Raw genomic sequence first — 12583 nt, 5'->3', positions numbered from 1 at the left:
CATTTTATCTCGAAAATTCCCACGGGAGCGAAGCCCCGGGCAATATGTAGTACTATTAATATAAAGAGGTAAGCGTTTGTAACTTTGTGAGTTTGTATGTTTGAGGCGGGTAATCTCCGAAACTACCGAACTGATTTTAAAAATTCTTTCACCATTAGGAAGGTACATTATCCAAGATTGCTATAGCCTATATTTTATCTCAAAATTCCTACGGGAGTGAAGCCCCGGGCAACATCTAGTATGTGATACATAGGTATGAAATTAATTAAACCTTTAATCAAAATATCTAACAAACAATGTCTATTTGTTACAGGTAACTTAATACGAATTCCGTTCAGCAGCTGTAAAAGTTATAGTAGGTGACATTTTTAAGTTTCACTTTTACTCAAAACATAAAGTACATTTAGGATTACGGACTACTAGACCTCCTAAGACAAATCTCACCACTTTACAGACTCTGGGACAGAAGAAGAAGAAATAAAAAAATGTAAAAAAAAAAGAGCATTCGTTTTCGACTTTTCATAGTCCACAAACTTGATCAGCTAATCGGTCAATCTATATGGGAGAGTGAAATATTTTTGGCAGTTTATAGGTATATATATATATATATATAGCAAATATTTATTTGGGCACCTGTTCTATCTCGTCATCCAAACCTGCTGTGATAATTAGGCTGATATTTATAGAAACTATTGTTTAAAATACTTTTTATTTTTCTTATATATAACTTTAGTTTATAAGATATGTTTTTTCTCGTACTACCTATGTACTATTATTACGTTTAGATAATATAATCAAGAGGCGGGGCCTGATGACTTGTAATACAGGTGTATTCCTAGTACAGGCGTCAGCTCCCACAAATTCAAGTTGTTAATTTTGGTACTTTAATTTAATGTAATTAATATTAAGATTTCTTGTTTTGTGGAGAGAAATAAACACTTATTATTATTATTATTATTATTATTTGTATTTTTATATTTCACTCAAAATTAATTTTGAGGAGTTTTATTGGATACGCGAGCTCGTAGCCAAACGTAACCAATTGAAAAGAAGAAAGAAATTAAGAGTCTGAAGAAAGAAATTTGCGAACTATACGACAAGTGTTTAGTATAACTGCTTTTTGTAGTAGGGTGAAAGTTAATGGATGTATATCTAATATATTGAGACTAGTGTGTAAGGATGTGGGTATGACACCAGTGGACGAAATTATTATAGGGATAGTTTTAACGATTCCTGCACGCCATTGTGTTTTAATTTCTATTGCTAAATCAGTATATTTGGTCAACTTATCTGTATACGTGGAGCTGAGGTTGTGGGTGTTAGGAACGGCTATATCAATCAGATAAACTGTTTTGTTTCGTTTGTCGTGTAATGTTATGTCTGGTCTATTATGATGAATAGTTTTATCTGTTATTATAGTTCTATCCCAATACAATTTATAGTTAGGGGAATCCAAAACAGTTTGAGGTGAATATTTGTAATACGCAGTTTTATCCTTTATTAAATCGTATTTACTTGCGAGATACTGGTGAATAATGGCCGCAACCTGGTCGTGTCGGTGTTTATAATCCGTTTGTGTTATTGATCTACATGCTCCTGTTATGTGTTGGATGGTTTCCGGACTACTGTGGCAATGACGGCAGTTATCATTTTGGGTGTCTTTAATTATGTGCTTCCTATAGTTTTTAGTATCTATGATTTGGTCTTGTATAGCCAACATAAAACCCTCCGTCTCTGGGAACAACTCTCCTCGCTTGAGCCAGGCGTTTGACGCAGCCTTGTCAACATTAGGGTTCATCAAATCGAGGCGATGTCGGCCATGCAGAGATTTTTGGGTCTATTTTTCCTTTGTATACTGATTGAATTTTGCATTTATCAATTCCAAATTCCATTCGGATATCTGATGAGAATGTTTCTGTTATATGTGCTAAAGTATGTATATCGTCTAATGAACTGGCAAATAGCTTAATGTCGTCCATGTACATTAAATGAGACAAGGTATGATTGACGTTACTGGATTTTATCTCAAAACCTTTATTACTATCCTTAAGGAGGTTGGAGAGTGGGTTTAAGGCCAGGCAGAACCAAAGTGGACTTAGTGCGTCACCTTGAAATATTCCTCTACGTATATTGATAGGTTCAGTCTCAATGGTTATGTTATTATTAGTAAGTACTAGTTTCGTATTCCAGTGTTGCATTATGGATTTCAAAAAGTTGATAACGATAGGATGTATTTTGTAATGTTTAAGAATATAAACTAGCCATGTGTGAGGTACCGTGTCATATGCCTTTTTATAGTCAATAAACATAGAGTAAATACTTCGTTTTCTGGTTAATGCTTGTTTAGTTGCAACGGCATCTATAATTAACTGTTCTTTGCAGCCTCGGCTACCTCTACAACATCCCTTCTGCTCTTCTGAAAGAATATTATTATTTCGGATGTGTGTATAAATGATTTCATTAATACATGATGTAATTATTTTATAAAGGGTCTGTAAACAAGTTATTGGACGATATTTTGCTGGGTTTGTTGGGTCTGTTGCATCTTTAGGTAGCATGTAGGTAATACCTTGGGTCAAATATAATGGTATAGAATCTGGTGATTGTATAAATTGGTTAATATGTGTTAGTAAGAATGGATGTATGAAAGTAAGTTTTTTATACCAGTAGTTATGTATTTTATCGGTTCCAGTAGCTTTCCAATTGTGTGTTTTAGAAATAACCAATTTCAAGGTCTCAATAGGGATATTTTCAAATTCCATGTCTTGTGAAGTTATAGTGTGTTCCTTGTCTTTTTCTATCCAACTATTGTCTTTATGTTCGACCGGGTTTGCCCAGATTTTTGACCAAAATGAGTGAAGTGCTTCTGGTTGGGGGGTCTCCTTGGTCACACTGGTTTGTGGTTGTGAAAGTAACCTGTAGAAGCTCTTTTCGTTTGTTGTGAATTGTTTATTCTGTTGTTTTCTTATTGTTGTCTGTCTGTACCTTCGTAATCGACTAGCTGCTCTATTAATTTTTTGCTTAATGGTATCTAAGAAGTGGGATAATTCTGTGTTCTGATTTTCGTGTTGTGAATGTATAAGATGATCTCGTTTTATTTTTTCTATGTGTTTTTGAAGTTCCCAGCCACGGTTTCCGTTAATATATTCTGTCAATCTTCCTGCTTTAACCCTGAGATCTTTAATTTTTCCTTCTAATCGTTTTTCCCATTTCGGTTTATTATGCTCTAATTTTCGTTTAAATGATGTGTCACTTATTTTTGAACCATTAAGTTTTGCTGAAGTATATGCTGCTGAATAAATAGCAGTCTGCAGTGTTAGAAAATCCGATTCAGTAGTTATATATTTGGGAAGTATATTATTGTTTAGTATTGATACTATAGCTGCAAATTTTTTGGAGGGTCTCTGTTTAGGAATTTGTGGTCGATCTAAGGGATCAGTTTCTATATACTTGTCAAATACAGTTTTAAAAGTTTCATCTAGCAGAGCTTCGGATTCTGATGGCATGTAATAGTTTATTTCTAATGTGTTATGTAACTGGTTTTCTTGTGTAGAGTTTATTAAATGTTCACTTTGCTCATCATGGGTTGAGATAGAAGTGTTATGAAATAAAGATGGTAGTGTATTAGTCAAGACATTATCATTTGTGTGGAAAGTTGTATGTGAGTTGTGTAGTACAACATCGCGAGCTACTTTATCTCTAATTTCTTGTAATTTCTCATCACTTAAAAGTTTGTTCTTCACTATTACTCTTCGTTGGTCAGCTATTCTTTGTTCCGACACGTGACTAATTTCTGGGTGCTTTGCTATAACTGTTCGGTGTAAACATTGCCTATAACCCGTGATATTTGTTTCGAGCTCAGTTATTGTATAATACGTAGTCATGATGGTTTCATTTACTTCATCTGGCCATCTCATTCGTTGGCTTTCAGTTTGTGATGTAGTTGGTGGCGGGTGTGAGGTGCTGGGTTGTGTATTTGTTAAGTATTGTTCGACTTCGTGGCGTATTTCATTAATTCTCTCATCCGATAATAGCTTTGTACGCGTTATTGCTCTACGTTGATCTCCAACACGCTGTCTACTAACTTGAAACTCTGGAAATTGTTGGCTAAATTTTTCGTATAATGCTGGTAAGTAGTTGCGTTTATTGGTAGTTTCCAAAGAAGTAATAGTTAGATAAGTACGCATTATGAATTCATTCATATCATTGGTCCATTTTTTGCGTATTCGAGGACCAGCTGTGGCGGGTGCAGGTGAATTGGCCAGAGTAGCCTCCCGCACAACATCCCAGCTGGGTTGAAGAGATGACATAGAATTAAGTGAAGTTGGCGAAGGAAGTTCTCTACTCAAATAAGATGGTGGCGAAGAAGGAAGAGATGGAAAAAGAGATGAAGGTGATGAAGGAGACGATTGTGGATGAGTATCGGCTGTAGTCAATTGTTCGAGGGGAGCCCGCCTGCTCAGCCCCCCGTCGCCAATGGTTCGCATACTGTGGCACTCAGCATCGGCTCCAAGTGCGCCCCGGCGACCCCCGGGCAGCGGCCGCAAATTATACTTCTTCTTATTACTGTTCTCCATATTTATAAATGGGTAAAGGTGGATAGTAGGAGAGGAAAGTTGGGTTCGTTGGTTAGGAAATGGCATTGGCTTTGATGACATAAGCTTAAAAGTTCTTCCATAACATGTACGGGTGTACTGTGCACCTATTGGGTTCTGATGATAAAGCCCCCTAGTCCTTATCATTTCCTGTAAGCCCCCCCACCACGACAAGGTGAACCCTCGGGGGGGTTATTATTATTATTATTAGAAACCCTGTACAGATTATTTCAAAGCCAAACGAATTATAACAAGGCTCACAATCATGTTGTCATTTCAATTATATCAAGCGATTATGTTGTTATGTGGCAAAAATAATTCTTAAATAAACTCGACGCCATTATGTCTAATTCAAACAATTATTTTGTACATGTTTTACTTGGTTTGGTACACTTCAATACAAAAAGAAGTAAAATTATTTTATTGTGTAAAAACAATACAAATTCAAATTCAAAATTCTTTATTCAATTTAGGATGATATACATCACTTATTGACGTCAAATACAGTAATAGCAATAAACACGAGAGAAGCATACTATAATAGCCGACTTAGTTATTGGAAAGGAATATCTTTCAGTCATTTCTCAAACTTGGTTTGGACTTAAATAATCGACTTAACATATGACTACATGTCGCACGACGACAGCAATTTAGTATCATTTTTTTATTTAAATTAATTTAGTATTTATTGTTTTAGTTTTAATTTTACTTATGTTGTAAATACTTTTATTCTTTCAGTATATATCTTTACTATATTGGTTTTGGAATAGAATTAAATTTGACAAATCTACAAAAAAACAATTTAAAAAAACAATTTATTATATAGTTATAATTTTAAGTTATAGTACTTTATGTGTTATTACAAAATAATGAATTAAACAAAAAAATATATTTTGTTAAGTAGGGATATTAGTACGTTGGTAAAAAAAAATATTAAATAGTTTCTATGAGTACTGGCAACTCTGTGTTCCTTGTTGTTTTTGGTAGTAAAAGTAAAAAATACATATGACTACTCGGATTTCTTGAAAACAATCACTTTATTCACCAAGAGACGAAAGTCTTTTACATGGTCTCAGTTAGAAAACATTATAACTTTCGATCATGTGACACTTTCAATCTGTTTATTTGACATGTCCAAATAGTTGGAGGATTAAACCGTTGAATTTGTAGCTGGCATAGTTTCTCATCACTAGGTCTCTCAGTTCTTCTTACCCTTACCTTCTTATGTTCGTTAATGTAAGTATATTTTGTAATACTTTTATGAAAAATTTAAATATTATATAAATTGAAATAATATTAACATTACATTATAATTATTATTAACCTTTTTATCAATGTTATTCTTCTATTTCCTTTTTGTTACCTTTGCTCACTAGTCTAGAATAAATGCTACAAATTCATACACATTGTTATAGTATCATTCGTCGCTGACTGTCCAGGACCAGAGCCATCGCTCGGAGCTATACCGAGAGCGAAGGCAGACAACATTATTAAAGTAATTCGAGATGTCACGAAACTAGAGCGCCATGACTCACGAACTAAGGACACATTCGGCGCTCTGGGAAAATTCGCGAATAGCAAATTTTTATATTTATGAGAAATAAAAAGGAGCGAAAGACACAGCATATTGCAGCGGTCAGTGACGGTTCCCTCCCAGTTCGTTCCCGTTTTCCCGTATCTTCCCCAAAACCCGGTTAGATTGAAATTTTTAAAATAATAATGGGATTTAAAAATTCTGGAATCGAGCGGGAATTGAACCAGCGCCCCTGTTTATCTGGGCCAGTGTTCGATTCCAGATTTTTTTCATTTCATTATTATTTTCAGAAACAAATTAAAAGCATATGTGTGACATGTACTTATAACAAATCCATTTAAAAATAGATTGAAATTTAACTCTTAAATTTGGTCTTTGTTTATGGCTCAATCTTTTCGAGTTTGGCTCTTGCGATAACTTTCCATTTATTCCCCAATATTGTCTTTCATATTATTATATGAATAATTGTTTGTAATTTAAAAAGATTTTGCGAAGTGGAAAAGAAAAAGTAGATAAGAGGACCCTGGACTCCGACGCTCAATGGCAGCGGAAAAAAAACAGTAAAACATTAAGATGAGAATGAGAGAGAGTTTTGACTTTACTTGATTCTTCTTCTTATTATTTTTTTATTCTCATACCAGTAGAAAATATGTAACTATAACAGATTCCCATCACCACCCAGCTATTTCGTTCCACAATAAAGCCCATGACATGGTGCCATAAACTGATTCAATTTGTGACTTGTGACAGTACACTAAATGACAATAATTGACCACGCCTGGTGTCAACACCGGAGCAGCTGACTCAGCCGTTTTACAGCTTGTAAGGCTGTTGTATTGTGCGATTGTTCGAATCCTGTTTCAGACATGGAATTTGTTTATTAAGATTTTATGACGCTTATTATTTATTAGTTAAGTAACACCCCAAGTGTAAAAGACATATTATAATTCATTTATAGTCTGGTGATAAAATTAGACGTAAATAAAATTTAACTATTGGCATCAATAAAGTGGAATATTTACTAGATTATATTGAGTAATATAAATTTAAGTGTTATCTGATATTGCTGCATTATGATTTAGGATACCGGATACCTTTCTTTTTGCGACACCCAAATCACAATAAGTTACTTCATATCAGCTATGAGTCACCTTGTACGACTCCTGTAGAAGACGTATGAGACGATTAAGGGACACATAGCTTCGGTAGCTGATAGACGACTAACAGCACTTCCAAAGTGTGTGACGTCAATCAGGCGGCCGGTTGTAAAGTCACCGCTAAATGTGGGAATTTTAATTCTTCGAAAATACTTCGTAATTTATTTTATACGATAACACCGCGCTTCGCGGCATCACGGCCCTCGATGCAACCGGGAACACGTAAAATGAAGAGAGGAAAATGGGGTAAACAAAACAAGCGTCCCGTCCTACATCACGAAGGTCGTCATATTAGAGATTAAAAGTGTTCCCTAACTATCCATATCGATTATGGCTATTCCAGCTAATTCAGCACATGAAGAGAAACTTTATGACATTTAGACGACTTCGTACACAAAATGGCATTTGTAATTCAAAACATCTGTCACTTTAAATTAGGTGCCGAATTTTTATAACGGCGCATAAAGTATTATTTTTATGGTATCGTAAAATAATGGTGACGTGATAGAAAGTATGATGTTATCAGATTGATTTTATATTCCCTACTCTCCTAAATAATATGTATGTCGGGATCTTGAATAATTCTTAAAGTAATGGTGTCCTTGAAGCGGTGGTGGTGTAACGGTAAAGACGCCCGCTGGATCAAAAGGTCCCAGGTTCGAATCCTACTCGTGCCACATGAGTTTGTTTATAATAAGTAGTTTTCATCAACCACCACTTGCTTCCGGTGAAGGAAAACATCGTGAGGAAACCTGCACACTAGTTGATTATTATTAACTTGTGTGTGAAATGGAGAAGGCAACGGCAAACCACTCCATTAATAATGCCAAGAAAGTTGTTGTGTGTGTTTCATTCCACGTAATGACCACGACCCTCAGCCATGAGGAATACGACTATGAAGAAGAAATGTTGTCCTGCTGCATTTCAATCGAAAACAGATTTTCGTAATTTTTCGAGATCTTATTGTAAGATCACGAGATCTTCACGTTATATATTATTATTAGAAGCAAAAAGCTAAACCCCTGAAGCAGCCAGTATCATTGAGCAGCAGCTACATACCCGAAGCAAAAAAAAAACTCCCAAAGAAATATAAAGGTTATCACATTTTAACAGTCATTATGACAGTTAGGTCGTGACAAGAATTGAGATGTGCGGATCAGAATGACAAATGACACGTGACAAAAAGGGGATATTCACGACTTAAAAATTTTAGTTGCATTTTTAATTATACCGGCGACAGGGGAGGGCAACCCTTTATTTATTTAGGGTGTTTATTAACTCCTACGCTGTATTATAATACTTATGTAGATAATCACCAAAAGGGTACAAAACAGTATAGTATTACTATACTATACAGTACATTATATAAGCTTTTTGATGACGACCTCGGTGGCGCAGTGCTAAAGTGCTCGCCTCTGAACCGAGAGATCCCGGGTTCGATCCCCGAAGAAAAAGATCATTTTCCATCATGATGGAAAATGATCTTTTTCTGATTGACCCGGGTCTTGGATGTTTATCTATATATGTATTTGTTATAAAATATAGTATCGTTGAGTTAGTATCCCATAACACAAGTCTCGAACTTACTTTGGGGCTAGCTCAACCTGTGTGATTTGTCCGTATATATTTATTTTAACCTTTTTTATTGAGAACTTAAAAATATCTGAAATTTATTACAATCCAAAATATATCCATCCATATTATAGCTATTTGTATACTTTCATCGATAATTCTTGAGTTTACTATATATATATCGATTAATTATATAAATCATTTCATATATTAAAATTCCCTTTATTTTGTTATACTTAGACACACTTTTGTTTAATATAGATTCGCCGCCTTCGCTCCCGCGTCACGACTTCGCTCGGGTAAAACATAATAAATTATACACCTAAACCTTCCTCAGGAATTACACTATCTATTGATGAAAACCGCATGCAAATCTGTAAAGTAGTTTTTGAGTTGATCGCGAACAGACAGACAGGTACTTTGTTTTATAATACGTAAGGATGTTTTTCTTGTTTTATAGGTATACTAACATAAATCTAATATCATAAAACGTTATCAGAGTAAATTAAATATCGTTGTTTCTATTATAAATCTATTGAATGCCTCTGGCTGCGGAAGTTAAAAACAATGTGAAAAATCATGGCAATAAATCTACGAAAACAAATTGTTATTTAAAAATTTAATAAATCACTAGAAAACCCTAAAATTGATTTGAATAACCCACGGGCGTCATTTATCATTACAATTATTATGACAAACTAACGGCCGGCTGCGTTCATCCGCGTTTATTTTGCCATAAAAATAGTCTATCTCTATTCCTATTTCATCAAAAACGTAAGTATTTTAGTTTATTCGTTACAGACAAGAAAACAAAAGTTTTATATGTCTGTCTGTGGCATCGTAACAGCCAAACCGCTGGACCGATATTGGTCTTTTTTTTTTATTTAATCGAGAGTTTTCTTAGCTATGTTAGACAAATGTGCGGTAACTGTCAGCTCTTTTCTAGCATGTGAGATGAGGCCAGGAATTACTGAGTCGGGGGTTTCTTTAATTTTTTTTTTTATTTTTATTAATAACTAGATGTTGCCCGGGACTTCGCTCCCGTGGGAACTTTGAGATATAGCCTATAGCAATCTTGGATAATGTACCTTTCTAATGCTGAATTTTTGAAATCGTTCCGGTAGTTTCGGAGATTACCCCCTCAAACATACAATCTCACAAAATCACAAATCTCTTTATAATAATAGTATAGATGTATTAATAGGGATGTATAAAGAAAGTCACCATTTCTGTAGTAGTAAAATATGTACATTAAAATACTTTTTATTTTGTTCAATCGTTTCAATGTCAATATCGATTTTAATTGAATATTTAACAAGTTATTAATAAATTATTAAATAAATAAATGAATATATATATTAGGACAAATCACACATTTTGAGCTAGCCCCAAAGTAAGTTCGAGACTTGTGTTATAGGATACTAACTCAACGATACTATATTTTATAACAAATACAAATATAGATAAACATCCAAGACCCGGGCCAATCAGAAAGAGGTCATTTTCCATCATGACCCTACCAGGGTTCGAACCCGGGATCTCTCCATTCAGTGGCAAGAACCTTACCACTGCGCCACCGAGGTCGTCAATTATGTATGACATTATTACTCCAAATATATCCAATCTAGGTAGAATTATACCTATTTTTAGCAAAAACACATTTTAGCACCACATACATTTTAAAACAAATCAATATCTGAATATAGTCGTTTACATACGTATCTTTATAATCTTAAAAAAATCTGTTTCGTAACACGAAACCAGTCTTCCGAACACGCACTTAATTTTTATCATTGCGCCAACTCATCAATACCCATAATAATCTCAATACTTAATAACCATTGATGTAAAAACAGCCACTGTTTAAGATTTTCGTGAAATATAAGTATCACTTTACACCTTATCATGTGTTCCATTTAAATTGATTTAGTTTTTATTTCGATTAATTTAAATATTTAATTTTATCGTCATGAAGCCATGAGAACTGTTTGGCGAAATTTCTCGTCAGTGTTATTTTTTTTAATATTTTTTTTAATGGGAGACTACATTAAAATCGAAGTAAATAAATAAAAAGTCCAATTTTGGCTGTTACTCAATTACTATAAAGGGAGACTACATATAATGTAATATAATATTGTTTATTGTTTAATGCTCAATTACTAACAAACTTTCTTACTTTCTTTCGCGGCTCGTCCCGGCTTCATTCGGGTAAAAATAAAATAAATTACACACCTAAAACTTCCTCAGGAATCACACTAATGTTGGTGAAAACCACATGAAAATCCGCGCAGTAGTTTTTGAGTTTATCTAGAACAGACAAATAGACGCGGCAGATGACATTGTTTTATAATGTGTTAAAGATATAAAATGTGTGTTCTATTCTTTTGACATTCTTCCGTTATTTAGTTACCTAGTAATAAATTAAAGGGTAATTTTGCAAAATCCGCGCTAAAAAGTCGACAACGCGCGTTCGATTCTGTAAGTGACGTAAAAAAACTCACTTCCTGCAGGCCTACCATCAACTTTTACGGAACGAATCGAATGCAACTCAGTTCAATTTAGGCACCTAAAATGAATAGCATTCATACTAAAAATTAAGTCGATGGTACGAATTTGCGATGCAGTTCAGTTTAGGTCGCAAAGTGGATTCGCTTCAAAAGATGATGGTAAGACCCCTGCCTGCCTCGCTAAATTTCTACTTATATAGTAGGTCTATCTGATCTGAACTTTTATATACAATGTAAGTATTTCTTAATTGAAAAACACTCGGGTCTACGATTCAACTATATATATATATATATTATTTTACCAAATTTGGAATAGTGTATGATGTAGTCGATCACAGCACTAAAATTAATTTTCCGTTTTTTTTTTAAAGTTTCCCTTGATACTCCTTCTTTGTGCTCTCGCCAACCATATCAGTTTTTTGATTACAGGTTACATCACATTGATAATGACAGGTATTTACGTCCACCACAGCGGTTGGTGGCTCGTAAAATTAATGCAAATTATTTGTTAATGATATCGACAGATTATTTCATACGTTTAATTTCAATATTTGGGTTAGGCCCCGGCGAAGCTGGCGTAATAATATAGTAAATAACAAGAGTATATTTTCCATTGATATAGGTACAACACTTCACCCCGGGGCTCCGATCCCGTGGAAATTTCGGGATAAAAAGTGCCCCATGTGTTATTCCAGGTTATATTCTATTGATGTTAATTTTTTTCTGCTTAAAAATATTGTTTTATTGTGCACAAAAAATATAATTAATTGTTTATGTTTGTTGTAATTATATATCTCCACTTAATTATGATTTATCTATATATTATTAAATCATCATCAAATTTAAGAGCACAGGCTCTTATCATTCATGCTCTCTCTCTCTCTCCATAGCTAATTGCTTTATTATTGTTATAATCGTTACAAAAATCTTTATATTCTTCTAAGTAAATAAAAATAAGATAGATGTAAAAAACCTTACACACCAGTTCGCGAAAACATAAATAACACTTTAATACCAAACACGAAACTCACATAAATCTATACAAATCCTGATAATCAATGCTTTTAATGCTGGCATATGGTCAAAATTGATCATGAAATTGGAGGCATTGACCCCTTAAATCCTGTCGCCAAGGGCAAAAAGGGTAAAACCAATAAAAGTCGCCTAAAAATAAATGTCCCAAGTCTCCTGTAATTGGGGAAAAGCTGAGATTCTCAA

At 34.1% G+C, this 12583-nt stretch overlaps 1 protein-coding gene and 1 long non-coding RNA gene across 6 annotated transcripts in view; both read left to right on the top strand.

The window, feature by feature from the left end:
- Positions 1-599, top strand: part of LOC128672009 (uncharacterized) — a 51250-nt gene extending 50651 nt beyond the window's left edge. Inside the window, exon 3 of the long non-coding RNA XR_008404895.2 lies at positions 314-599. This is a non-coding gene — a long non-coding RNA (uncharacterized LOC128672009). The remainder of the gene's footprint in view (positions 1-313) is intronic.
- The window catches only part of rols (rolling pebbles), a 243653-nt gene that overhangs the window by 188102 nt on the left and 42968 nt on the right, over positions 1-12583 (top strand). The window lies entirely within an intron of this gene.

This window comes from Plodia interpunctella, chromosome 8, assembly GCF_027563975.2.
Source record: "Plodia interpunctella isolate USDA-ARS_2022_Savannah chromosome 8, ilPloInte3.2, whole genome shotgun sequence".
Lineage (NCBI taxonomy): Eukaryota > Metazoa > Arthropoda > Insecta > Lepidoptera > Pyralidae > Plodia > Plodia interpunctella.
The sequence above is the reverse complement of the archived record's forward strand: the minus strand, read 5'-3'. Positions and strand labels throughout refer to the sequence as shown.